At 40.8% G+C, this 27,035-nt stretch overlaps 1 long non-coding RNA gene across 1 annotated transcript; it reads left to right on the forward strand.

Moving 5' to 3' along the window:
• Positions 1-22,760: 22,760 nt before the first annotated feature.
• Positions 22,761-25,952, forward strand: LOC140705451 (uncharacterized). Its single transcript, XR_012084838.2, has 2 exons — positions 22,761-22,856; positions 23,842-25,952. It is a non-coding gene; the product is annotated as an uncharacterized LOC140705451 (long non-coding RNA).
• The last annotated feature ends 1,083 nt before the right edge of the window (positions 25,953-27,035 follow it).

Genomic DNA, 27,035 nt, shown 5'->3' on the forward strand with positions numbered 1-27,035 from the left:
AAGCAAGCTTCACCCCCCCCCAGGAAAAAAGCTTAAGTTTTCTTGAGGTAGATGGGTTCTGAGTTACATGCTGAGGCTGAATCATTGAAAAAAAAAGAACCCAGTTCAAGTCTGAGTTGAGTCACTGGTGCAACTGAAGTCTGACTTGATAGCGAGAGGGGCGGAGCAATGGGCAGCGAGAATGGGGGAATTCCCAGGGCTCCGGGAACTCCTGGGTTTTACTTTGGACACACACCCCCAGGAGAAGGAGGACATGTTTTCTACAGGAGAGTGGACTTGCAGCAAGTGGAGCTTGGAAACGCCAAATTTCAGAAGGCAATCTGGCTTTCAGAATGAGTTTTCCTTCCTACACGCAACTGTCCCGTGAAGTCGCCATGATGATGGTGAGTAGCTGCCCAGAGAGAGGGAAGGTATGAAGATTTACAATCTGACAGAACAGAGATTAAATGAATTTGCTATTTAGCTACAGCAAATAATAGATCAGACTGTTCTCTTGGAGGCTGATATTAAGAAAAATCTTAAGTAACCCTGAAATGCTGGAATTTTTTTTACTGTGTCGTAGCTGAGAAAAATGGAAAATGAAACTAATTCTTGACTGCTCTCTCTCAACCCCCCTTCCCCGATGAATGGGAAAATTGGCTTTTTATAAATTAGAGGCTTGAGAACTTTAAATAACTCTGATCAAATTAATCCTAAGTGACTCTGCATTGAGCCACAAAGGTGGATTAAAAACTAAACAACTGCTGCCCCAATTCTAAAGGGATGTGTGCCAAATCTCATTCCTTGCAAACCAAATTTATCCAATGCTATGTCTGTCAATCTCCAGAACTAGTACTTAGTTAGTGGCAAATTATCTTCATGCTTAAAGGAATAACCTTTATCTTGTCCCCTAACATCCAAATATTCAATCGTGGCCTTCACAGGGCAAATGCTTTCTCTATGGCAACATACTAGGTTAAATTGCTCACCCCTCGCTAGTTGTTCGGCCTTGGATCATTGAATGTTAATTTGAACCTTCCCGCCGACAACCCTAATGTCCTGCCATTGCAGAGCTACCTTATTCTTGTTGTTCTTTCTGGTAGCAACTACCTCGCTAATCCTCAGGGCCCCCCAAAACATCAACAATGCTGCTACTTTAAATAAAACAATTTTATACTCATCCCTGCACAGGAGTTCCCACTGCATACAGATGCATCCTAACAGCAAAGGTGATATGGAAGCCCTGGTGTCCTGAACTCTACCCCTCTCCTTGGAGCACCCTTTGATCATTTTCTTAATGTGATAATCTGATGAATAATCCTGGTGGCCATTAACCCTAGCATAGAAACCCAGCGCTGACAACCTACCCTGTATAGTTCCAGGTGCCAGTCCCTTTCTTTTCAAATACACAACAAATTGCTGAAGGTGATCTACTGGCACTGGCCAAACCGGCTCCAGGTTGACCAGCTTCCTAAATTCCTGGAACTCTATACTCACTGCCAAGTACCCTTTCCATGTCCTCGGTGCCAGGGCCAAGCCTACTGCTCTTTCCGTGTCTTTGCACCAATTTGCCAGACCTCTGGGGGCAGAATCTCCAGGAACTTGTTGGCTCTGGGGACTAGCTCCCTGAACCACTTGATCTGTTGGCACAATATTGTCTATACCTGGTACATTTTGGGCCTTCACTAGGATGTTAAACTGCAAGGCCTGTAATGTGAATGACCTGGCTAATGTCATGACTCGTTCTGACTGTGACATAAGATTGTTTATGATATAAACAACTGCCTAATTGTCGCACCAAAATTGCACCACAGAGTTTGACCAGTCTTCTGCCCATAGCCATAGTGCTCCAAGTATTGGGGAAAATCCTAGGAATGTCAAATTCCTGGTAACACCAGTCCGATGCCACTCTTCTGGCCATGTGCCAGGACATCATCTACCTCTAAAATAGATTCCAAATCCCAAAGATCCTGCTGCATCTGAGTGGACCTGACAGGAGCCTTCAGCCCTATTTCAACTTTCCAAAAAATAACCCACCGAACCCTGATAAAAACTGACTCCAAACTCGTAGATCCTCCTTCATACCATGTGTAACCCTAGTCTTATTTAAAGGGCATTGCAGTCCCTTCATTGCTTCACAAAGCTGGCACAAAAATGCACGCCCGGCGCCACGGCTCTGTAAACAAAGTTTAAGTGGCCCACAATCTCCTGGAGCTCTCACAGAGAAACCTTTTTTTATTTGCAACAGTGCAGCTATCCTAATCTTAAGGTCAGCTAATTTGTTGTCAGGCAGCCTCGATGTCTGCTGAACAGTATCTAGTTCAATGCCTAGGAAAGTAAGGGATGTGGCTGGGCCCTCCGTTTTTTCCTCTCCCAGGGGTAAGCTTAGCTCCTCTGCCATTAACTGAAAAGTGTTTCAAAGAAATCTACACCTTCCTGTATTCCTTTCTCCACAAAAAAGTTAATCATCCAATTAATGGGCCGTAGACTTATAGCCCACGCTACTCCTGAGTTTCCACTCAATAAATGAGCTGAAATGCTCAAATGCAGCATATGAAACTGAGCAGCCCATAGGTAAAGCTCTGTCAGTGTAAAAGAACCCCTGAAAATGAAACAGGTCAAAATCCACTGGGTAAACTGGTAAAATCTGGAAAGTTGATTTTATGTCGCATGTTGCCATCTCTGCCCCCATGCAACACTTTCCTACCATGTGAACCACCTCATCAAAGGAGATGTAGTGCATGGTACAAAGTTCCTGAGGAATGGCGTCATTAACTGGCGCTCCCTCTGGGTAAGACAAGCGGTATATTTGTCTAAACTCACCCTGAGCCTTTTTGGCACTATTCCCAAGAGCAAGACCCTCAAGGTCTACAAAGGAGCCATTGCAAAGGGTCCCCGCACTCTCCCTTCTTTTACTTCCTTTGGAATGTTATCCTGGATGACACCTTCCATTCCATACACTGATCTGAGATTTTGCACAAAAAATGCTGTGTGGCATACTTAAAGCCCATACTTAAAGCCCTCCAATAGGTAGTTAGCATCTTCTCTGCAAGGATAATCACTCAGCCACAGTTCCAAAACTGTTACCTTAATTGGGCTGGGTCCCCTTTGCAGGGGTACTTCCACCACTACCTGCCATTTTACCTCCTCCTGGCATGGTTTCCTAGTGAAAGCACCCCTGGCTTTGTATTCCCAACAAAGCAGGCAGAGTTGAACCACCTGCCCCGCTCCTATGCAGGGATTCTGATTCAGGGTGGCCTTTCTGTTCAGATGCCTGCTATCAAACCTATCCCCCAAATTGGGTCTGGCTGGTGTCATGTGCTGCAACCAAAAACTTGGCGGGGCTCATCCCAATGAAGATTTAGGTGAATCACGCTCCACATACTGAACAATTCATCATAATGGAGCCAGGCCTGCCCCAGAAAAATCTACATATGCCCTGTATATCAAATCCAAATACTGAAAGAGGGATTGCGCTTGCCACAGTTGGGCCTTAACCACCACCCAGCATAAATTAAGAACCCAGGTAGCCAATTGGACCATGTCCTATCAGGCTTCTTCTTCCTATGCCTCTCCTTGTCTTTATCGTCCTCCTTGTCCACATCTTGCTTCCCCACATTTCTATTTAGCAACTCAAATAAATCCATATAAACTTCTTCATATTTTTCTTTAGTCTCTGGGTTGAGGTGATCACCCAGGGCCATTGAGTAGTCACCGTATGGTAATGCTCCAAGAGGCACTGTATTATATCCCATGTTTATTATTATAACAGGTGGGTATGGCCACACCCCTACATCAGCCGTAGTGTTAAACTGGGCTGGCAACACAACATGAGGGTACAGCATATCTCATCCAGCAAACTGCATGCTCAAATAAGGCCATGGAATACTGGGCCCCCTAAAACTATGTGTGCCATATGGCATGTAGACTGTGGGAGAAAATTGACCATTGCCAGTCCAAGGCCAACCAGGGATTGGTGAAGGACTGCCCGATGAAATGGTCGACTCACTGACGAAGGCATCACCATGCTTGTTTCGTCCCTGCCATAAAGCCATTCAGGGCTGGCTGCATGCACTTCCTCCTTCCCATCTGGGGCTGTAAGTGCTGACTCAGATGTTGCAGGTGTTGACAATCTTCTTCCCTTCTCAGTATACCACGACCATGGTGTCACAGTCACCCCAGCTGCATCATATCTGGGCATCCTGTTGGGCTGCTCCTCCACCTCAAGAATAGCAAATCTAGCCTTTAGATCATGAGTCATAGCTTTAGGTTTGGCCATACGATGGCTCTTAGCTTCCCTCGCTGATCTGCGTGGCTGTGCCTCGTAGAACTGTGGAGCCTGTCTCGCCAGCTGTTCAGCCTCCAGTGTAGAATTTTTTCCTGCAGTTGCTGCCAGACAGGCCAGGATTCATTGTCAAATGAAGACTGAGGCAGAGACACTTTGTGAACTGGCTTTTTCCTGGTAGGCTGTTTTCCTTTTTTATTGCCCTGACCCTTACGCAAGGCCATTATGTATCTAGCTCTCGAACCAGTCAAGGAGCACAGAGTATTTCAGTGGCTCCAGTGCTAATTCAGATGGTAATCCCCCTTACTTGACTAGAAAAGAGGGGCACCAGTTTATAACTCCCAGATGTGACCTGTGGTAAAACAATGCACTCCTATCCTAGTATTAATAAGCCCTTATTTAAATCAACTGAATTAGTATTAATTGTTGCAATTAACTAATGATTCTTCAATCAATTAAACTATATTTCAATGAATTTGATTCCATTGGTAAATTACTGTAATTAACTTATTGAAATGAATTAATGTTATTAAATGAATAGATTCACTTAATTAATTTTATTAACAGTTCCTACTTCAATTATCAAATTATGTTCTTATATGTAATTTTAACTGCAATCTAAAGTCTGCCAAATAAGAATTGTCTTCCCTATCTAAAATAATGATGTACTCAAAATATGCACTTAATTAATTAATTCCTTATTCTTGTATGTATCTATTCTATGGTATCTAAGATTTTTTTTTAAAAAAAATCCCTAATTTGCTAGACCGTTGAAAGTGGTGAGGCTAATTTCTCTTCAGTGCCTCGCTATATGACTGTTGTTTTTTAAATTATTATTCATTTTATTTATTTATTTATTTATTTATTCTATATACCACACAGTAGGTGGCGCTATTTGAATGAAGCACCACCAATCTCTTCCAAACGCTGACCGTTGGAGAGGGGAGGAATGGGGAGGAGAAGAGATTGGATCTCAAGTGGCCAAGGTGCCAAATGGTCCCGCTGTGCACGGCAAATGGCTGGACCCAAAGAGGCTGCACTGCACCTCAGTCACCCCAAGTCCTGCTGGACCCCACCAACCGTAAATCCATGGGCTGGCTCAACAGCTTCCTTGGTTCTTTACCATTCCCCTCTGCTCCCGCTAGCTCCTTTTCCTCTTCAATCTCACCCCCTTTTTATTAAATATCTGGAGCTCCGCTTGAAGCTCCCCTAAGCCCCACTCATGCCAAGGCATGAACCATGCAAGCCATGCAGTCACACCACCTCCTTGAAATTACCTAGTCCCAATAACAAGAAAAAAATATTCAAAATTAAATAAGTCAATCTATAAAAGTTAAATGAAACTGAAGAAAGAAATTCTAAAGCGATCAAAGAAGATCTATAATCAAACTGTGGGAGGAAGCCAATGTTACCCTCCCAGCCTCCCGAGTGTTGTTCCTTGTAGGCCTCATCAATGACGCAGCAATGAATGATCCAAGCAGCAGAGCTCTATCCTTCACTGATGCCAGTAAAGGAAGAGGTTGTGGAGAGGGGGGAATATCCCTTAAATAACCTAACATTTCCCCTCTCGCCCAACTGTTCTTGTGAGACTGTGTGTCTCTAGTTATCCAGGGAGGGCGGCAAAGGCAAGTGGCGCTGCCGAAGCTTTAGCTACTTTAAAAAAAAAGGAAGCAGGAATCAAGAGTTTTCTCAAAATTACAGTCCCTTCTCTAAAACAATCTGAGAGTTCATTTTAAAATGTGCCATAGAATTAGAATATCAGTCAACCTCATTCCCTCCCTCCCTCTACTTCTTCTCAATGCTTTCACAGAAAATAAATACCATATTATTATTATGGTTTCACCCTGTCATTTTGAAGTCTAAAGACAGAAAAATCTAAAATTGGATCTCTCCTTTGGTTTTGCTGCCTAAGGAGGGAACTCCATGTCACACTGGGAACCCTCAGAACCATGTCCTAAAGACCCCTGGTTCAGCTCAGCATATGGGCTTTAACCAAATATGATACATAACCCTACCCTACTGCATAAAACATTGTTCGGTAAAAAGGCTGACTACATGAGTAATACTTTTATTTCAAAATGCTATTATGATTGCTGTAGAATAATGATATACCTTCAGAGCTTCAGGAGATTGCTTTGTGAGGCTTTTACAAAGTACAAATTAATTTATCTCTGCAACAGAATTGCAGTTGGAGTGACAATGGAAAACATACGTGGTAACAAGTTCAGTCAAACACCCAAAGAAGATGCTAACTGCTGGCAATATTTTGACAACTAAAATTGAGGCATGGTACTATGGAACAATAACCATGACATCGGAAGGAGGACTGAATTTACTATAAGGAGGCAGGGAGCACACAAATTTTTCTTCCAAAGTGCCCTAAAAATTGGTGCTAATACCTAATGGATGATCATGGTTAATTCTGTTCAGGGAAATTGCATTTAAAATAAATGATGGCATTCCTTTTTAGACATAACACACAAAAAAATTCACCTAAAAGGAGTGCTGGTAGGATTTGGGATATTCCTCTGGAGATGAGGAATAGATGTCAGTGGATTTTGCTTGAAATGTAACATAAACCTGGAGTTTCATCATCTTACAACATTTCTGAGTAGAAATGAGCAATCTGTGCCCCTCTCTACTTGTGAGAACTTTCCTAAGAAAGAAAGAAAGAAAGAAAGAAAGAAAGAAAGAAAGAAAGAAAGAAAGAAAGAAAGAAAGAAAGAAAGAAAGAAAGAAAGAAAGATACTCTGGAATACAGCCCTTCTTTTCTGACACATTGAGCATTATGTCTAGGTAACAGAAGGGGAACTTATGGCTTACACCTCCTATCAGCCCTAGCCAATGCAATCAGTTTTAGGTTGCAGCCTGATGTCAGCTGTAAGAACACATGTTCCCCATTCCTGCCTTTGGGTGTAGTCTTTGATGACTTTCTTGACAACATTTGACTACATTTTATTGCCAGTCTCTTCTTGTGTAATCAATTGTTATATGATGTGTCACCCATTATGGAATCTCTGATTCAATTCAACTACTCCAGGTGGAAGTACTGATAGAATTCTGGCCACTGAAAACCATGGGACTTACTTCTGAGTAGGAATATACTTTAAAACTATAACTTTAACACTTCCTCTTCAACATTTCCTGTTTAAAGCCGGCATTTCCTTTTTAATTTTATTAATGGAATTTTCTGATGCCCCTCCAGCCCCTTTTTTCTATATTCACACTGGAATATTTCTGATAGCAGTATGTTGATTGTCATTTTTCCATTCAGATGGCAAAAAGCACTACAGCTAAATAAAAGAGGATAATAGCCATTCTAGGAGATACAGCAGCACAGTCTAACAAAAGCGAGAGAGAAATTATGGCTCTGTGTGCCATTGTACATTAGAAGCAAAATACACCATTCAAATGTCAAAGTGTGGGGGGAAACAGGGACAACTGAATGGGAAGAATCTGAATGGAAGTGCAGATTTGTTGACATTCTGAGGTAGAAGAGAAGTAACTATTTTAATTGGAAAAAAATATCCATGTATAATACACTTGCAGCCCTTGCAGTTCTGTTGAACATGAACTCATTTACCCATTCAAAGGGGAGGTCATTTAAATTGTCTTGCTTTTGCTTCAAGACGTTGTTTTAATTATGTGGTGAAAAGCTGAAAATCAAGTACTGCACTTAACATTCCCCCAGCCCCATATAAACTGGAATTCTGTTCAATTAATTAAAAGACAAATGTTCAAAGTTAGTAGCTGCTAACCTCTAAGATGGTCATGTTCCTCTGGGACAATGCAGATCAAAGGCAAGAATAAAGGAGGTAGGGGTTAAACAGTTTCAGCTGAGAAGATGCTGTCTGAGAATTAATTTCTAGAGAAAAGATTAGAAAGGCAAGATGTCAATGCCCTTTATAAAATCTTACCACTGTCACCAATTTAATTAAGAAACGACAATTTTCCACAACTATGCACCATGTTATAGGCTAGTGGTATTGAAACTAGTTTTGGGGGAAGCACAGAGTTCCTTCAATATTTATCAGCAGAGATGGGCAAGGACCAGAAAACTGATGGTTCATGATGGTTCATGGTTTGTGGCTACTCATGAACCACAAACGTTCACAACCTCCTCCCAAACAAATTGATTTGTGGTGTTTTTTCTTTGTTTGTTTGTTTTAGTTTGTGCTGGGGGTGGTGGTGGTGGGGCTTGGCACTTTGTTTTGTTTCAAAACAAAAAACATGTTTTAAAAGAGACTGGTTTGAAGAGACAGTCTTTGAGAGACTGGTTGAGGGTTGTTGTTTTTGTTTTTTTGTGGTTCGTAGTTCGGTTCATGCTCATCTCTATTTTTCAGGGTTCTTCAAATGAATAGTGATGCATTAAATAACTCTATCAACATTTTTAATATTCTTTCTGAGCTACAAATCAAGCATCGTAAATTTAGATGAAAGTTCACTTAGTGTGAGTTTTCAAATGTCTGTGTGTGCATTTCACTGAAATGCATTGTGGGCACATGGTGCATAGTAAGATGGTCTTTGTCAACTTGCACCTCATAAGATAATCCCCCTGTGTTTCACATAAGGATATTAATCTTCTCCTATTTTATTCTCACAGGTGAGAATGAAATTTAGCAGGTTTTCTCATGAGAATTTTTGCAGATTTTTTTTCTCACTTTGGGACTTTTTAACAAACATTTTTGCCTAAGTGCTTTCTAGGAGAATGACATGCATTTCATGTAAGAAATCACTTTTAGAGCAGGGTTTTTTAATGCAACATGACATTTTTTGCACAAAAAAGTTTCTTTCCTGGCTAATGCTGTTTTTTTTTTAAAAAAATTCATTTCACTCTTACAAAGACATAAAACCCTCTCAGCAGATGTCAGCCTTTTCTACAAGGTAGATTGATGTGGCAAGATATCTTTTTTCACTAAGGATGAGAAAATTTATGAATATTAATCACTTCCTTAATTTTTGTTATTTATTTATTTATTTGACTTATTTCTTCCTTTTTATTTCAAAACTGGGAATGTAGGCAACTCACAACATATTTAAAAACTAGGTAGAAAGAATAGCACAGTGCCTTATCATATTAAAAGCACAATTTTAAAAAGTTAAAATATTGAAACACAATGGAATAAAAATAAATTAAATAAGAATTAAAACCTCAAAACTTCATTTAAAAAAAAAGTACAGAGCATCTGTTGAAAGATGTCCATTGATATACTGTCATTTTTATCAAGTGATTTGCACCCCAGTTGTGGCCAGAGCAGTGGCCCAGGGCCAGTGGCAAACTGTATGTGGGTCTGGAAGTTGCATGGTGGCCTCCAACTCGCCCCAGGAGATTGCTCAGGACTTTGAGAGACTGGCTAGTGGGGATGTTTCTCTCTGTCAGCTTCTTATTGTCTGGCAGGAAGACCTTTCCTCCACTGACTTCCCATTAGCCAACAAGAACATCTGAATTAAAGTCTGCTGGCAAGTGGACTGGATCGGAACAGGCTTCAATAGAGTTTGCCTGCACAGCATAAAACTGGAGCTGGAAGGCTGCTCCGAATATACTGCAGCTCCTTGGTCTTTTCTCCCCTCTCCCTTATGGTGGTGGTGGTACGATTATACAGGTTCATGATTACTGCCTGGGTATTTGGGTTTGTTATAGGAGCTATGTGTATTGTTTTCTTTCATCATAACTTTGTTTGCTATTCGGATATTGGGGTTGGATCTGGGTGGTATGAGGGCAGCAAGTAGAGCCTGCTCACCCATATTCTTAAAGGAATGCCCCTATGGGGAGGTGGGGCAGGGCCATTGTATGCCTTAACTTGGGGGGCACATTGCTTGGCCTTACCCTCAGGTTTCAGAGAGCCACAGAGCGGTGTTATGCCTGTGTGGTGTCCAAAACAACTGTCACAACTGGTGCAACCTTCAGCAGCTGCTGAAGGGATTGGTGGTGGGCACTGGGGGGCATTTGGATCTCCCAATACACTGGGTCCAATTCCCTAATGCCAAGCCAAGGACTGCCCCTGTAACCAATAAAAGATGTGGCTTTTTCTACCAAAAGAACTTCAATAAAGCTTTAGACAAAGTGCCCCATGATCTGATTAGCAAGCTAACTAGGTGTGGGCTGGATAAATCAAGTGTCCAGTGGATACACAATTGGCTACAGACTCATATGGGGATAATGATTAATGGGTCCTTCTTTAACTGGGAGGAGGTAACTAATGATGTACCGAAAGGCTCAGTCCTGGCTACCTGTGCTCTTCAACATTTCTATTAATGACTTGGATGGGGGAGTGCAGGGAATGTTTGTCAAATTTGCAGATGATACCAAATTGGGCAGAATAGCTAATACCCTAGAAGACAGAAACAAAATTCAAAATGACCTTGATAGGATGGAGCACTGGGCCAAAAGCAACAGAAGGAAATTCAACAGGGATAAGTGCAAAGTACTGTACCTCGGAAAAAGAAACCAATTGCACAGTTACAAGATGGGGGATACAAGGATGATCAGGAGGCTAGTTTGTTGGAAAGTGTGTCATCGGATGGAGGCAATCCTGTTATTTCACTGTTATCGAGTAAAATAGGATACATTGGCAGTTAATGTAAATGTCTTGACTAAACTGCATTCTCTCTCATTGAAAAGTTATTTGAGTTAAAAAGAAAAAAATACTCTTACTGTCCTGGTACCCCACACAACCTTCACAAAATGAATGCTGATTGTGCCTTGACCTTGATTAACATGATATCCCTTTTCACTGATTGATGAAAATGAGGGAGGTGGGTCACTTTAATTAGTGCCATCTTTGTGATCAATGGTCTGTGTTATCTCCACAGCATTTTTCAAAACACTTGATATAACAAACTGCAGAAAACAAAGTCAAGAGCTGCAAGTACAACAATCCTCTGATGCATGAATGAAAGTTAAATGTGGAAGAAATGTTAAGCTTACAAACCTCTTACAGGCACAGAGGAATCCTAACAATGCAGGGCTTTGCAGCTTGTAAAGCTCAGCTATCTCGAAAAACCACTCTCAGGGGTTACATGATTTCAGTACCATGGAAAACAGCTCTCGGGCATGTCCAATGAACAAGCAATTTATGGTCAATGGATGGAGAGCCTATCCAAGGCTTTAGAAGGATATGGACACATCAGATTCCCCTGGTATTAGTCTGTTTTCTTGCAAACCACTTTGCCCTGCCCCACGGCTTGCTTGAGTGTGGAAAGGAGAAAAGACCTTAGTAAAGAGCCCAGGTGTGCTGAAAATGGCAGCCTCGCCTCAGGATGTTGTATGGTAACTATAAGGTACATAATAGACTTCAGAGCAATGGAATGTGTCTCAAGAATGCATCTCTTATATTTCAACTCTGATAAATCTCTTACACACATTTTAACCATTTTATTCTGGGTCTGCATGGGTGGCTTCCAGCAGCTAGGTGTTTGAGATTGGACAGGATATTTCCATCAGTGATACCGAATATTAAGTTAAGGATGCCAATAATTTTGGCCAGTGCATTTTTGGGTTTCTGTGTGGGATTGTATCAGATTTGACTTTTCCTCTCTGGTTTTGGTGTGTGTGTGTGTGTGTGTGTGTGTGTGTGTGTGTATGTGTGTGTGTGTGTGTGTGTGTGTGTGTGTGTGTGTGTGTGTGTGTGTGTGTGTGTTGTTCCAACGCAAACAAAGAAATGAACATGTGAGTACCGAAACATTTGCAACTGCAACAATTTTCTGAGAGAAGGGTTGCATTTTCTGACAGAATTGCAAGGGTGACAATATTTTTGGCCATGACTGTACATACCACCAACAAATTTCTCTGATTTGGATTTTCTTTTTTTAACACAGTTTTTCTCATGCTTTGTAAAGGAACACAAATTGGCCTTATTAAGCTTACAAGCTGTGCTCCCTTTAGATGGTCATGTGCCTTATTCAATGTTTCAAGGAACAGCAAGCCACCCATACCTCTTTTGCTGCATGCCTTACCAGTGGTCCTCAACCTTGGGCCTCCAGTTGTTCTTGGACTACAACTCCCAGAAGCCTTCACCACCACCTCTGCTGGCTAGGATTTCTGGGAGTTGAAGTCCAACAACATCTGGAGGCCCAAGGTTGGGGACCAGTGCCTTATTCCACTACATTTGATGTTTCTTCTCTAAGAGCTACTTTTCTGTTTTTTTCTGAGGAGAAATGTCCAATGTATTTTAAAATTTCATAATGTCTGTTACTGTCACATTGCCTAGTTGGCTGGGGTCTACACAAATTCTATCCACACCACCTGATACCTGTTTACACTCTAGCTAAACAGCTTTCATTTAAAAAAGAGATCACATCTCCAACCATTGTACGAGCCAGTATATGAGGCAAAAGAAGCACTCATTATTCTGCCTAATTGTTTTGCAATTAGCAAATTTGTTAAAGCCATTTATTTTGTTTAGCCAAGGAGTGAAATCACAGTTGTGATTGAAATCACATTTGGGGCACAGGGAATGGAGTAACTCACAGATTCCTGTTCTTCACATATGCACACTTTATGTGCAACTATAGCAAATGACAGGGTTTTTTTTTAAGTGACAGCTCTCAATGGTGTACACTAGAGAAGCTCAAAAATGTTTCAGAGGGTAATGTTAATGCTTGCTTCCTGATTTCCTTGAATGAGCAGCACCTTTTTATATTTTGTAATTGTATTTTTCAGGGTCTATTTGTTCTCTATTGGCCATGTGCAATTGCCTGTTTTGTTTGCTTGAAGCCAGTGTTTGCAACAAAGGAACCGCTGACATTGCAGCATGTCATGAACAGCTGTCCTACTGCATTTCTAACTCAGAGACAGAAAGATCCAATGCTTTTTGTTCTGATTTATTTCCTTCTTTTGCATTTCAGTCACTTACAATTAGCAGCACAACCTCTAGTGTAGATCAATACATTGGATCAGTACTTTATTGCAATGAATTCCAAAGGAAACAAATAGGGAATTGGAGCAGCACCTATTTGGTTCCTCCAATAAAAATAACTAGGTAAAAATATTCAGTAAAAAAGGAAAATAATATGTGAAGGCTGTTATTCACACCTGCCCACTGCCCCAAGCTAGCCTCTACCTTCTCAGTTCCTGAGTCATATCATTAACCCTGTTCTGCAGAGGCTAATGGGGGTTCTGCGACCCCCCATAACTGAATGATGTGCATGTGCACATAGGAATATCACTGTACTTACCATGTGTTGACAGGCAGCAAGGTGTTTCCTTTTGGGGACAATATTTTCCAAATATAGAATAATGACAATATGTTCCTGAACAATACAGGAAAGGAGAACAGCAAGTGACATCATTAGGGTTGGCCCCTGGCCAGACCTTTCTTATATCACAGGGCCAGTCCTTCTGTAGCAATTGCAAAATAATATTTGTGCAACACAATTGTGCAACACCACAAAAAACCTCCTCACAATTTGTGACAATAGTGAATGTCCAGGTGAATATGACTACCAGTTCTCTAACGCCTTTCTCTTCTTCCTAGCTTTCTGGCACAAGCAGATGTGGAAATACCTCCACACTGAGCCACTGAATGCCGAAGCTATGGGTGCCCAGAGTTTTAAACTTTTTCCACCTCTGGTGATGTTCACCTGAAAATTTTCCTCCTCATCTGGAGATTTGCCTTATTGCCTGGCAGCTCAGGGAAGGAAAGCAATTTACTAAGTTCACTAAGTCTTAGTGAACTCTGAGAGTACTCTGCAGTCCGACCATCATCTTACAGTGCAGTTATGTACTTTATATAATAAATGTAATGTCTGAACACCATCCATCATAACTGGATTCCTCCTGCTCAGATTTATTTCCGCAAACAGAGGACACTAAATAAACATTTATATAAGCACAATAGGAAAGAAAGAATGAAAGAAGATTCTGTTCCTGAGGAAAATGCATTTTGGAGCCAATTATTGCTCAACAAATTTGCTGCACACAAAACTCACCATGGACAAAGCTGGTATATCAAACAGAGATATCTAAGTAGAAATAATTGGTGGCTATAGCTCAACTCTGTCTGAACTTAATGCTCTGGCACTGCCCATTTTTCTATCTGAAGGATAGCTCAAAACATATAAGGTGGCTTTGATGGAAATGTTATGAAACACAAAGCAAAATCCCCACACCATGGCAACTGAGCATTTCAGTCCCCTTAAATTTTGTCACAAGAATATTGGTGATGCTAAATGCTTCTTTAATTGTCTGTCTTATAAAGAATTAATGGCTTTCTTTCTGGGTGTTAGGGAGAAAAAGAATAATTGTTGTTTAGAAGGTTACTCATGTTTAATTCATTTTTCCTCGTCTCTCATAATTATTTCATTTTTAGTGTATAAAAGAACTAAATGCAGGAAAAGCATTAAAGGAAAAAACAACACAGCACCTCTTTTTTTAACATCATAGAGAATTGTTTTATTAAAAGATTTATTCTCAGTAGAACTCCCAATTTTGAGATAATCTAAATGTGGATCATTATGATAATTCCCCCCACAAAAAAATTTAATCTTATTGATTTTATACATTTTATAAGTAGGAAGATTGTTGGACTAAGGTATTTCAGTGCCTGAAATGAAGGATTAATTGTAAATCCTCTGCCTCTTTTTGGTGTGGAGAAGGTGCATGGAGTGGCAGCTCAATCTTTTCAGGTGCTTGGCAGAAAGCTAGCTTATCAGGCATGTGGCACACACAGCACTGTCCTCCAGAAGAGGAAGATACATGTGGGACCCAGGAGAGAGAGCCACTACTGCCCTCTGCTCCTCCATAGCATGCTCCACTTGAGGCTGCTGGTTTTCTTTGCTTAATAGTAGGGCTAACCCTGAGATAGAGTCAATCTGCAATGCACAGTTCCTTTCAAATCCATCAAAGTTTAGCTGACATGAACCATTAGAAAACAAAAACGATTGAAAGCTTTAAAAATGGATGTGACTACCTTGGGAATGCTTTTGTTTTTGATTCCATGTCCCAAAATACTCCACTCAACATGACAGTAGCCTGGTTGGTCGGAGAGATGTGGGGAACTGCAACCCTCAAGCCAATGTTTCTGAACTCTGCAATTGCTCGACTAAATTCAGTAAGTTCAAATGAAAATCCTCAGTAGATTTATAGAACACATGAAGCAATCATGGCATAATTTTGTAAGAAGAGTTATATCCAGCAACAATTGTGAAAATTTAATGAAGAACTCACAGAGACAGTGTGGAAATAAGCATTTGAATTGTTAAAAGCAGTCAAAACAAACAACAGTCAGTCAAACACAGATAGCCTGAGTATTTCCAGTTTCTTTTTGGAAGTCTCTCTCTCTCTCTCTCTCTCTCTCTCTCTCTCTCTCTCTCTCTCTCTCTCTCTCTCTCTCACACACACACACACACACACACACACACACACACACACACACACACACACACACACACACACACACACACACACACACACACACACACACAAGGCTCAGGAGCACAAACCCATTGCTCCTACAACACTAAAATTGTGGCTTGCTTTGAATGTAAGGAAAACGGAGTAGTCCTGGGGGGCACACAAGTGGCAGTTGCATGCCTTGCCCTCCATGTCATAAATAAATGGTCATTAGTGCTTTTCAAGGTGGGGTTGCAATGATGAAATGCAAAGGCCTTCTGCCTTTAAGTGGCTACAGCTATGATTTTTATTCTTTCTTGCTCTTAAAATGATTGTGTTCATCCTCTTTATTTTATTGACTGTGCTGCACTGTTTAATACTGTTGTTTTTATTGTATATTTTTGTCTTGTTAAAAGCCAAAGTGGGTTTTCTTGCAGATGGGAAGACTATAAATCTGTAGTCCTATTCAAGCATTCTCTGTGATAAGCAAATATACAAGGCAAGGAAGGGCATTTCAAACCTGCCTCCCCCCGCCCTTCATTGTGTGAGGTCCCCAGCCAGGAGGCTTATGTAGGAGTGCTGTCGCTCCCATCGCGGGTCCAGACTACTCAGACATCCCCTCCTCCTTCCCCACCCTGACATGAAGATAAACAGGTGGACACTAACGAATTGGGAGAGATACCCAAAGTCAAGGGGTTAGTGGACAAGGGAGTCGATACCAGTGACCTGGTACAGGCACTGACACCAAGACCCAGGAAAGATTTGGCGGGAACGGGGAAGGAGGAGATAGAGGCAGCAGCTGGGGATATAAGAGGGAAGAGGAAAGAGATTCCAGGCGGTTGGGAATTGGTTTGGGTCCAATGGACTGGAGAGTGGGAGCAGGTGAAAGTACCCCATGAGGAGGCGGAGAGGAGAAGGCAGCAAAGTTTGGAACCCCGTCCCTCTTATTGGGGAGGGACGGAAGCCAAAGAATGGAGACGTAGGTTAAGAGAGGAAAGAGAAGCCGTTGTCAGGGAAATAGAGAGGAAAAAGGCATGGCATCTTGCCGAGTTATAGAAGATGGGGGTCTACCTGGACCGTAGTTGGCAGATGCAGAAGTTCCAGTTACTGTTGATGTTCCAATAAATACAGAACCAGTTGAAGTGTTAACACTGTCTCGCTCTTTATTTAAAGTGACTGACCCACAAAACATCGAACCCTCACACATTGTTACTTTGCTGAGTTGATGTATCTCAAGCAAAGAATTTTGTCTAGGCAAAAAAACTCTTCATGGGACACCAAACCCTGGAGAATCAGGATTACTTGCACTTACCTGGAAATCAGCCTCACTGGATATGGGGCATGTCACATCAGACTATACATACATATATATGGTACACTTGTCTTCAGTGGGACTTATATCTAGGTAAAGGTAAAGGTTCCCCTTGACAATTTTTTTGTCCAGTCGTGTCCGACTCTAGGGGGCGGCACTCATCCCGCTCTTCAAGCCATAGAGCCAGCGTTTTGTCCGAAGACAATCTTTCTGTGGTCACATGGCCAGTGTGATTTAGACACGGAACGCTGTTTACCTTCCCACCGAGGTGGTCCCTATTTATCTACTCGCATTTGCATGCTTTCGAACCGCTAGGTTGGCGGGTAAGTATCTAGGTAAGTATATATACATTCTGGAACAGGTGGCTTGTGTTACAAAGAAAAGAGAATTCCTTCTCTTTGTTTTTCAAACATTAGAAAGCCAAAGGAAACTTCTAATGAGTTGAGCATGTAAATATAGATAAATTAATCCCAAATGATAGAACAGGACAGAACTGCTGACCACTGTCTTCTTGAAAAAAATGGTTTGCTTGCAAATTTGTTTCAGTTGTATTTTTAATTGAGGCAAAACAGGGTTTTTAATCCAATAAATGTGCCTACTCAATACACAGCTGACTAGTTCTGCCCTCTTGGCTCTTTGATTCTCATAAAAATAAGACATGATTGGTAATGTCCCAGCATACCCCACCCACAAAGTCCACATCTGGGTCTCGCAGTCCTTTGTGGTAATTTAGGACCAAAAAAATGAGAGTAATGTTTCTAAAGCTCTGTGTGATCGTGCAATCAAGCTGTAATCAAGGTGAAATTGCAATCAAAGTGTGTTTTTAATAATTCTCTTCTGAATTTCTTTACCCGCTACTATAAAAGTGTTAGGTATGGTGCTGTTTCTTGAAAACAATTAATTGACATTATTTGCTTCTTTCCATGTGAGTTAAATGAAAACAGTAGTGGTACCATGCTTGAAATTATTCATTGCAAGCTATCAAGAATGAACTTAAACCAGTGACTCTGTTTATTAATATATTAAATATTAAAATATTTTATTAACACTATCAATATATTAAGTGACTCTCAATGTCCTAACATTTGTTATTTGTTTATTCATTTTGAATGTTAAATTGTCTGTTCACTGGGAGTGCAATGATCCTCATGCAGGCAGTATCATCCAGATGGGGAAGGATTGGTACTGTACTCAGTAAGGGCCTATTCAGAGCCTTCTGTTGCTATTTATTTTTTTGCTGTCTTTCTCTCAAAAGCGGGACCCAAGGCAGCTTACAGAAACAATCTGAAATAATAACAGATTGAAAAACAATAAAATGATGAACACAAAAAGAAAATTTCATTGAGTTATATGATATGTCTATGTTAAATAACATAAGAGACAAGACAGAATCCTGAGGGACATCATAAGCCAGTGGCCAAGGTGTTGGATAGAAGGAGTGCTCCAATATTACCTTATGATATTTGCCTCCAGAAACCTAACAACACTGTGCCACCAAGTCCCATCCATATAAAAATTCCAAAATGGTACCATGGCCATTGGTAACAAAACTCACAGAGAAGTTCATCAGAAAAATCATACTCCCCTGTCCGGTTCTGGGCATAAATCACCCACCAAGGTGACCAAAGCTATTGCTGTCCCAAAGCCAGGCTTGAAGCCAGATTGAAATGAAGCTAGACAATCCATTCCTGGAAATCAAGCAATCTGATCTGCAGGGTGTCATGCAGATTTTTCAGAGCAATCTGTTGAATGGTCTACAGCTTCCTCTTGTGGGTCAATGGCTAACAAATCCTTGACCGCCTGAAATAGCTCTGCTGGACTACTCTGAGCAGATGCAATGCTAACAGAGAGAAATGATTTTTATGTGTTAGCATTGTCATAGAATAGGTCTTATTATGAGCTCTAGACTGTGTTCAATCCCACTCCCTGCCCCCAGCTTCATCCATCCAGAACTCTGTAATAAAGACCAAATCAGCAGGCTCGCCCAAGATCAAATATTGAAAGGCTATTGATTTTCCCTTTACCTACCTAGCATTTAACAACAGCAGTTTAAGGCCAGAGGGCTTGCTGTCAAGGTTACTCAGGCTATTTGAAATGGGTCACAGGTTGGGAGTAACCACACTTGGTTGTGCTCCTCTTTCAAATAGTACTGTCCTCCTCCATATTTCCCCCACCAGGTACAGCTTTGATGGCAACTCCCCAGTTAACTTCATCCCCCTCTCTTCTTTGATAAAACATTCTTCCCTGGCAGACCACAACCTGCCACTCTTCAGGGGTTCACATACATGAAGAACTAAGCCACACAAACAAGTAGTCAAGTCCTTCCTGTCCCACTGCTTTATCAGGCAGGGGAACTAGCCCTTGCTCTCAGCTCCCCTCTTCAGTGCTACTCTGCCTACACAAATGGGGAAGGAGGAGTCTAGGAATAGTTGGCTGGAAAAAGCTGAGTCGCACCGCTTAAGAATTCTACAAGGCTGGAAAAAGCTGAGTCACACCTAGTTCTACAAGGAAGCGCATCATTATTAAAACAATAAATCCCCCTCATTAATCAGCTGGGAGAAGTTGAAGGGAAAAGAAAAAGAGAAAGACCAAACAAAAGATGGATTGAAGCAATAAAGACAGACATAGTCTTGACTTTGCAAGAACTAACCAGGGCTGCTAAAGTTAGGCTGTTTGGAAGTTGTGAATTCATATGGTCACCATAAATTGGAAGTGACTTGATAGCTCATACAACAACATTAATCAGCATGCACTTTTCAAGTCTGTCCCTTCTCAGGTATAAACCAGAAGCTGATTATACTCTTTGTGTCTCCCATTGGGCATAAGTAATGGAAATTCCATCCCCCCCCCCATTAAACAAGATGAAAAAGGGATAACATTGCAAAACAGAAAGTATGCCAATAGATTTTCAAAACTCTGTTGAAATGCATAACTCAGCAGCACCCTTTAATTTCAAAAGTGCCTGTGTTTTAACATAATCTTTAAATGATATTTTTGTCATTCAAAGAGAGAAAACCCCCAAAATGTTCAAAAATAACTTTTCTGCTGCCAGGTAAACTGCTGTATCCCAGTCATTTAGCATTTGATACCTCGGAAACATGAACAGCTTGTATTTTCTGTTCAAGGATTTTGCCATACTAGTTTTCATAACTTAAGGACAAAATTAGCATATGAGGTAGACATACCCCTTTGAGGTCGTGCATGGGGATTTTTGGTGGAATTTTGTGGTTTTACAGGAAATGGGACATGCCTTAATCATAGACCACTTCCATAGTTCAGTAGTATTGACTATATGTATACAATGTCAGTGCAGACCACATTGCAAGGTTTCTAACAAGTGAATTATCTTTGCTGCATTTAGCTGGAATTTGGCATTGTGTAGCAAATTAATTCATTGGAGAAACTGTCACTTTGTGTGGTTTTTTTTGAACAACTCTTACTTCCAGAAAACAACAACAATACTGTTGGTATGGGGCATGGATAGAGATGGGCATGAAACTGAAAAACTGTGGTTTGTAATGACCCACAACCCACCATGAACCAACTGGAAAACTGAACTGATTCATGGTTCAGTTCTCAGTTCATGTCCAGTTCAGGGGGGGGGAAGGTTACCTGTTGCGCCGCTGTCATCATGCTGCTGCCACCACTGCCATGCCATGCACAGAAGCAGTACCCAGACTCCTTGCAGGGAAGCCAGCTGTTGCCTCTGAGCATTGGAACCTTGTACCCAGGCACACGGAGAGGTGGCGGTGGCGGCGGCCATCATCAACAAGTGTACAGCTGCTCTCCGTGCCAAAGCAACATAGTGGTTTACTACGACAATAATAATAATAATATGTACAAGTATAATTAATTGGCACTCTTTTTGTGTTTCTAAGGACTGAGAGTAAAATTTGGCAGGAGGGGGAGATGCTTTTGATTGTCTTTGTACAGGAAGGTCCTCTGCACCACTAAAGTTCTCTGGTTGAGTCCTCATTTCTTGACACGCCCCCCTCTTTTTGGCAGTCTTCTTGGTGGTGAATAGGAACCCTTGACACAACTTCGGGAGGCAGTGGAAGACAGGAGGACCTGGCGTGCTCTGGTCCATGAGGTCACGAAGAGTCGGACACGACTAAACGACGACAACGGCACAAGATAGTCATAAGATATCTCTTCAGGACAGCAGGGTGCTTGAATTTAAGGAACAAATAAGTGGGACTTGTACAGGTAGTGATGGTGGTAGCTAGGAGACTGCCAAACTGGTTGGCAGGGCGAGTACGCAGGTACCAGAGTACCAGTTATATATATATATTTAAAAGCCTAAGAGGGTATGCATAAAATTTAATATTTCAGCATTGCTAAGTTGTAGTTACATCCACAATGACAACGGCCTGTGTAACTATAGTTTATGTTACTTACTGACCATATTTCCTCTGTGGAAAGGTAGTCAATCTTTCAGTATGACAAAAGTAGATGTATGTTCTTCGACATTTTAGTGAACTGGTTTTTGCTATAGACATATGTCAAATTCTGGAGACAAACTGTTATGCTGAATTGGTATCAATCAATAGATTATATGGATAATTTCCAGTCCAACTATATACCCACATACTCTGTGGGTGGGAATGAGAAATTGTTTTCATATGCTAAATCTACATTCCCCTCCCTTCCCCGGTGGAGTACACTTTTCCCCCTCAAATAAAACAAACACACTTTGTACACTTTCATCCTCAAAAAGTCATGTCTTAGACTCCAGTACTGTAATTGCCATCGAGTTGCAAAACTCAATTAATATAAAAATGACACGGAGCAAAAATCCCTCCCAGCTCCTTTTTTTCTACATGTCCTGTGTGCATTCATTTGGTTCTGGGTTTTGTAGTTCAAGGCCGAGGTCATGCCGTATAACTTAGTTGCACTATAAATTAATTTAATCTGCTTTTTCTGATACTTGCTTGCAAAGAGAGAGAGAGAGAGACATTGTTATCTCAGGGTTTTCCTTAGAGCAGATGGAGTGTTTTGTCTTCTGAGTATTGACTGCAGGCATATATTGTGTGATGCCAACTCACTGTATTACCATTAAATTAAGCATTGTGAATACACTTCCTCAGAAGATAATTTGCAGTCCAAGTATATAACTCTGCGATGGTCACATTTTACCTGTGCCATTAATTTACTACCTCATTAATTTACTTGCCCGCTCAGAACCATGCCACTTCCTCTATAGTATGAGGTTAATTAAACTGACCTAGTATGCGCAGAACAATGCCTCTCAATAACACTTGAAGGACATGAAAAGGAGAGTTCCGTGGAATTCATGCTCCAATCATGTGCTTTCTACAGGCATATTGATGGCTGCGGTGGGACCAGGAATGTTGCGTTGAATGGGCTTTTAACTAAACCAGCAGGGTTGCCCTTCTCTTTTAAAACTTGGCAGCTTAAACATGCAGGAGATTTAAATTCAGATACTTGGACAAGGGCCAAAATTCTCAAGTATCATTGTGCCAAATCAATTCTCCAATCCACTCCCCCCCCCCAAAGTTTATTCACCTGCCCAAAGGGGCTTCTGTTTTTCTCACTCCTTCTCAGGGTGATTCAAGGCGTATTTTGGCAGTACGACATCTAAAAAAGTGAGCTGAATTCCAATCAGCCATGTAGTCCAGCATCAATGTGTAGCAGAATTCTCAATGAACAAATTTCTCAGGGATCTGTAAGGAACAGCAATTGTACTCTAATGAGGTTTCTGGGTTTCTTCTGTATCTCCCTCTTGGTGAACCTGCATATAAACATCCCGAATAACATTATCTTGCCGCTACTGCTTGAAGAAAGTGAATCTGGCAGTCTTATTTAGGATGAAAAAAAAAATACCAGGAACAAAATGTTTCTGTGTAAGCCACTGAAGGCATCCACAGTTTAAGCTGGTACTTGCCTTTTCCGAACTGTCAAGAGAAGCACTTTTTATCCACAGGACTGTGAGTAAAATATGAATCGCTAGCTTTGGCTCTTTGGCAGTAAAAATCATTAGCAGATTTCTTTTTGTGAGAGTAAATGTACACCTTGGAAAACAGCCAGTTTCAGCATAAAAAGCTTAACTTTGAATTTACTAGCTATTGACAGTGTGGCTTTCAGCTATAAAGTGATTTCAGCATCTTGGAGGTTTGTTTTTTTTTTAATTATAAAATATACTGATCAAAATAGCACAAATATCCACAATGATTCACTCTTATTACAGATAAGCAAAAGCATTATTAATGCAATTTTGAAAAAAGAAATAGTTAAATACCAACATCTCATTTTTCAAGCTTGGAAACAGACTGAAGTGACTGTGTTTGCTTCTTTCATTGGCTTAAAGTACATGATTCCCAGTATGGTGTACTGGACAGAAGGACGGACAAGAACTCTAGAGGACAAAATTTGATTCCCCACTTGGCCATGGAAATTCACTGGGGGAGCAGAACTGAGAAAACCACTCCTTGAACATCTCACCTACCTTGAAAGCCCTGTTAGGGTTGCTATAAGGCATTTCTGACTTGACAGCACAGAACACAAACACGCACACAGCAATTGGTCATGGAGGGTATGTCCCTCTGAACTCCTTTGAGCAACTGCCTGGTTTGCTGGCAAAATACCTCACTCCACTAACAGATTTTAGGAAGCCCATTTGGGTTCTTTCCAATGGCAGCTTTATCTTAATGGCAAACCACCTGACCTGTGGAAGAAAAAGAAATGTTAAGGTTATCGAGCAGCCTGCACTTGCTTGAGTTTACAGTTCTACACAACTCTTACAACGGTACCCTGCCATCTTTTGTATCTGGCAACTTTGGGGACAGTCTATATTGATGTTAAGACATTCTTCCTTCCTATTCTTACTGCTACTGGTTTTTCTCATTTCATAGCTGGTGGTAAGATCTTTTACTTCTTCCTTCCTCTTACTGTAGTCATTTCCATCTCTTCCAGAAACATCTATTCTGTAGAATTAATCTTCCTTCAAAATGCTGAGCCCCAAGTGAGAGTGTTGTCGATGAATCAGCCCTAAGTGCACAAACAACAGCTTGCCAATGGAATATTCATGAAAAAACAAGTGGAAATCTTTGTGAATCTGAATTTCAACCTAACCAGCATGACTTTCTGTATCAAGTTGCTATTGTATCTTCCACAAGTACTCTTCTGAACAGCATGCACCTCATGCAAACAGACAACTGACATGACATGAATTCTACATGAGGCTTTATTAAAAACATATGATGTGGCTCTTTGTTTTGGTTAACTTTGTTCCATAGAAAATGTATATTTACAAAAGCAAATATGGGGAAAAGGAGCAACCAACATGACAAGAAGTAGATTTATTTAAAAGAGACGTTGATATTCAAAGAAAGGGAAAGAGAAAGAAAGGGAGAGAATTATTCTGTTATAACATTGACTTGGCAGCACATTGCCAGCTTCTTTTTGAAAGACACACTAGTCTGAATGTTTTGCTGGCCTAGAAATATACTTTAAATAGCAGAGTGTCATCAAATGCTGACACTAATTGCAAATACCAATAATGCTTTCTGTGGAAGAAAAGCCTTTGTGATTGTTTGCCTTTATTTATCTGATATACAAACAAGTCTTTCTGGTTTTGTTTCTCCTGATTAAACTTGATGACTTTTATGTAAGTGTGACATCACTATTCAGTTGCCACCTTATTCGACTTCATCAGTCAGAGAGAGGGGATAGCTTGCTTCTTCCCATCCTCTGTTGCTTTGCTCATGCAAATATTGACAGGTCTGAAGAGGACAGTGCTGAGGGACCTCTCAACTATTGAATACTCTCTGCAAAACAATATGCAAATCAATGGGAGAGTGGGACAAACCACCCCTTTTTACCCATGCTGACAGTGCTGGATAAAGCAACCATTGAATAGAACTTACACCATGACAAAACCCATGTGATAAAAAGTTGCATCACATGGTTGTTGGAGGTTTTTCGGGCTGTTTGAACTGTTAGAATGCTGTCTGTCTAACTCCTGTCCTCTGAAGATGCCGGCCACAGAGACTGGGGAAACGTTAGGAAGAAAAACCTCCAGAACACGATCAAACAGCCCAAAAACCTACAACAACCATTGGATGCCAGCCGTGAAAGTCTTCTAGAATACAGTTGCATCACAACTCATAGTTAATCTACTGCTAAAGAAAATTTTATTGGACACTAAGCACTTAGTGCTGGTGCATTATCGTGCAATGAGGTATCGAGCTGATGCCCACTGTTGATATGAGCATCAGTACAATCGGTTTAGGTATGCAATCCCCACTTTCTAACACTTCCCACAATAGGAGTGAGTCGAATAAATCAACAACATACTTTGGTGATTTCTGGCAGGCTGGCCTAAGAAATGTTGCAATATTACTTCAAGAGGTAGTTGGGTTACGGTAAGCTATTTAACTTTTAGTTGTCCTGGATTTCTGTAAATTTGAAATAAATGTGTGAAATATATTTTATAGGTAACAAAAGCATACATTTTAAAAGGGGAAAACAGCTGAATTTCGATATACTAGATATGTTTGTGACTGACACCACAATTCTAACAATTCAATTGAGTATGTAGCCTACTGAATTTGAGTTCCAAAAAGCTGTTTCAATCAACTATATTTTGACTGAAACACGGGATGATGATGTGCACATGTAATTAAAGGTGCAATCAGACAGGCATTTGTTCCCCAGTTTAGTCCACTGTGAGTACAGTCTATTTTGCTCCTTTTTCCAAAAATCAAATGATGTAATTGTTGGAGTGAATCAGCCTGTCCCCAGAGCTTTCCTACACACACTTTTCTGGGTCCCTATCAGGGGCTTTTTTAAAAAATGCAATAGGATTGCTCTGTTTTGGTTTGTTTCCAGTGTGTGAGATCACAGGAAATGAAACAAAGCATAGCTTGTGATTTAAATTTGCCTTCCTATTTCAATTTCCCAATTTCCTTTGGCTTAACAAGACATATACTTCACAATATTGGAAAATTAAACACTTCCTGTGCTCCATGGATCAGAAGAAGAAGCAGTGCTGATGTACTGCAACACTTAGAAAAATAAATAAATGAAAACTTCCTCCTGGAAGCAAGAGGAGGCAGAGGGAGATTTTTTCTCTTTTCTTTGATTTTTCTGAAATATCAGGTCAAGAACCTGCTTTAACCCACCACTGAGTTTCAGCCAGCCCACAGAGCAAAAAGATAAAGGAGAAAAAAAGAAAACCCCAATTAGGGCAAGTGCAGATGTGCTGTACCATTTAGAAAGAAACATTTCGAAGAATTGTAAACTTCCTCCCAGAAGTGGGAGGACACAGGAGGGGAATTTCTTCCCTCCAGTGGGCAGATCAAATAGGTGACTATTGAGCTAAGTATGCCATTTGGATACAAGGACCTCTACCTGACCTATTTAGCCCAAACCAGCCTACTCAATAGTGATTACATTTTGATTACCTATATAGAGGTCCTTGTATCCAAATGGCATACTTAGCTCAATAGTCACCTACTAGATTTTGATTATTTAGACAGACAGACAGACAGACAGACAGACAGACAGACAGACAGACAGACAGACAGACAGACAGATAGATAGATAGATAGATAGATAGATAGATAGATAGATAGATAGATAGATAGATAGATAGATAGATAGATAGATAGATAGATAGATAGATAGATAGATAGGTAATTAAAATCTTATCACTATTGAATAGGCTGGTTTGAGCTAAGTAAGTCAGGTAGAGGTCCTTGTATCAAATGCCATACTTAGCTCAATAGTCACCTATTTGATCTGCCTGCTGGAGGGAAGAAAATCCCCCTCCTGTGTCCTCCCACTTCTGGGAGGAAGTTTACAATTCTTTGAAATATATATTAAAAGTCTGGGTTTGTCTCACTATGACCTAAACCTTTTCTTCCCTTCATCAGATGCACAATAACAAAAGTCACGTTAAGTAATTGGGACAAGGTAATCGTGCTTTATTTATTATTATTATTTATTTAGTTGGTTTGGTAGGCAGGCAGTAGAAAATGAAGGAATTTCTTCACAGCCAATCCAAGGGGAAGAAGGCTGTGAAGCTACGTAGGCTAGGCAGTGGAAGCGTGTCCATCACCACCATGTGTATGTCTACTACCACCACCACCATCACCACCACTGTT

The sequence above is a fragment of the Pogona vitticeps genome, chromosome 3 (genome assembly GCF_051106095.1).
Source record: "Pogona vitticeps strain Pit_001003342236 chromosome 3, PviZW2.1, whole genome shotgun sequence".
In the NCBI taxonomy this organism is placed as follows: domain Eukaryota; kingdom Metazoa; phylum Chordata; class Lepidosauria; order Squamata; family Agamidae; genus Pogona; species Pogona vitticeps.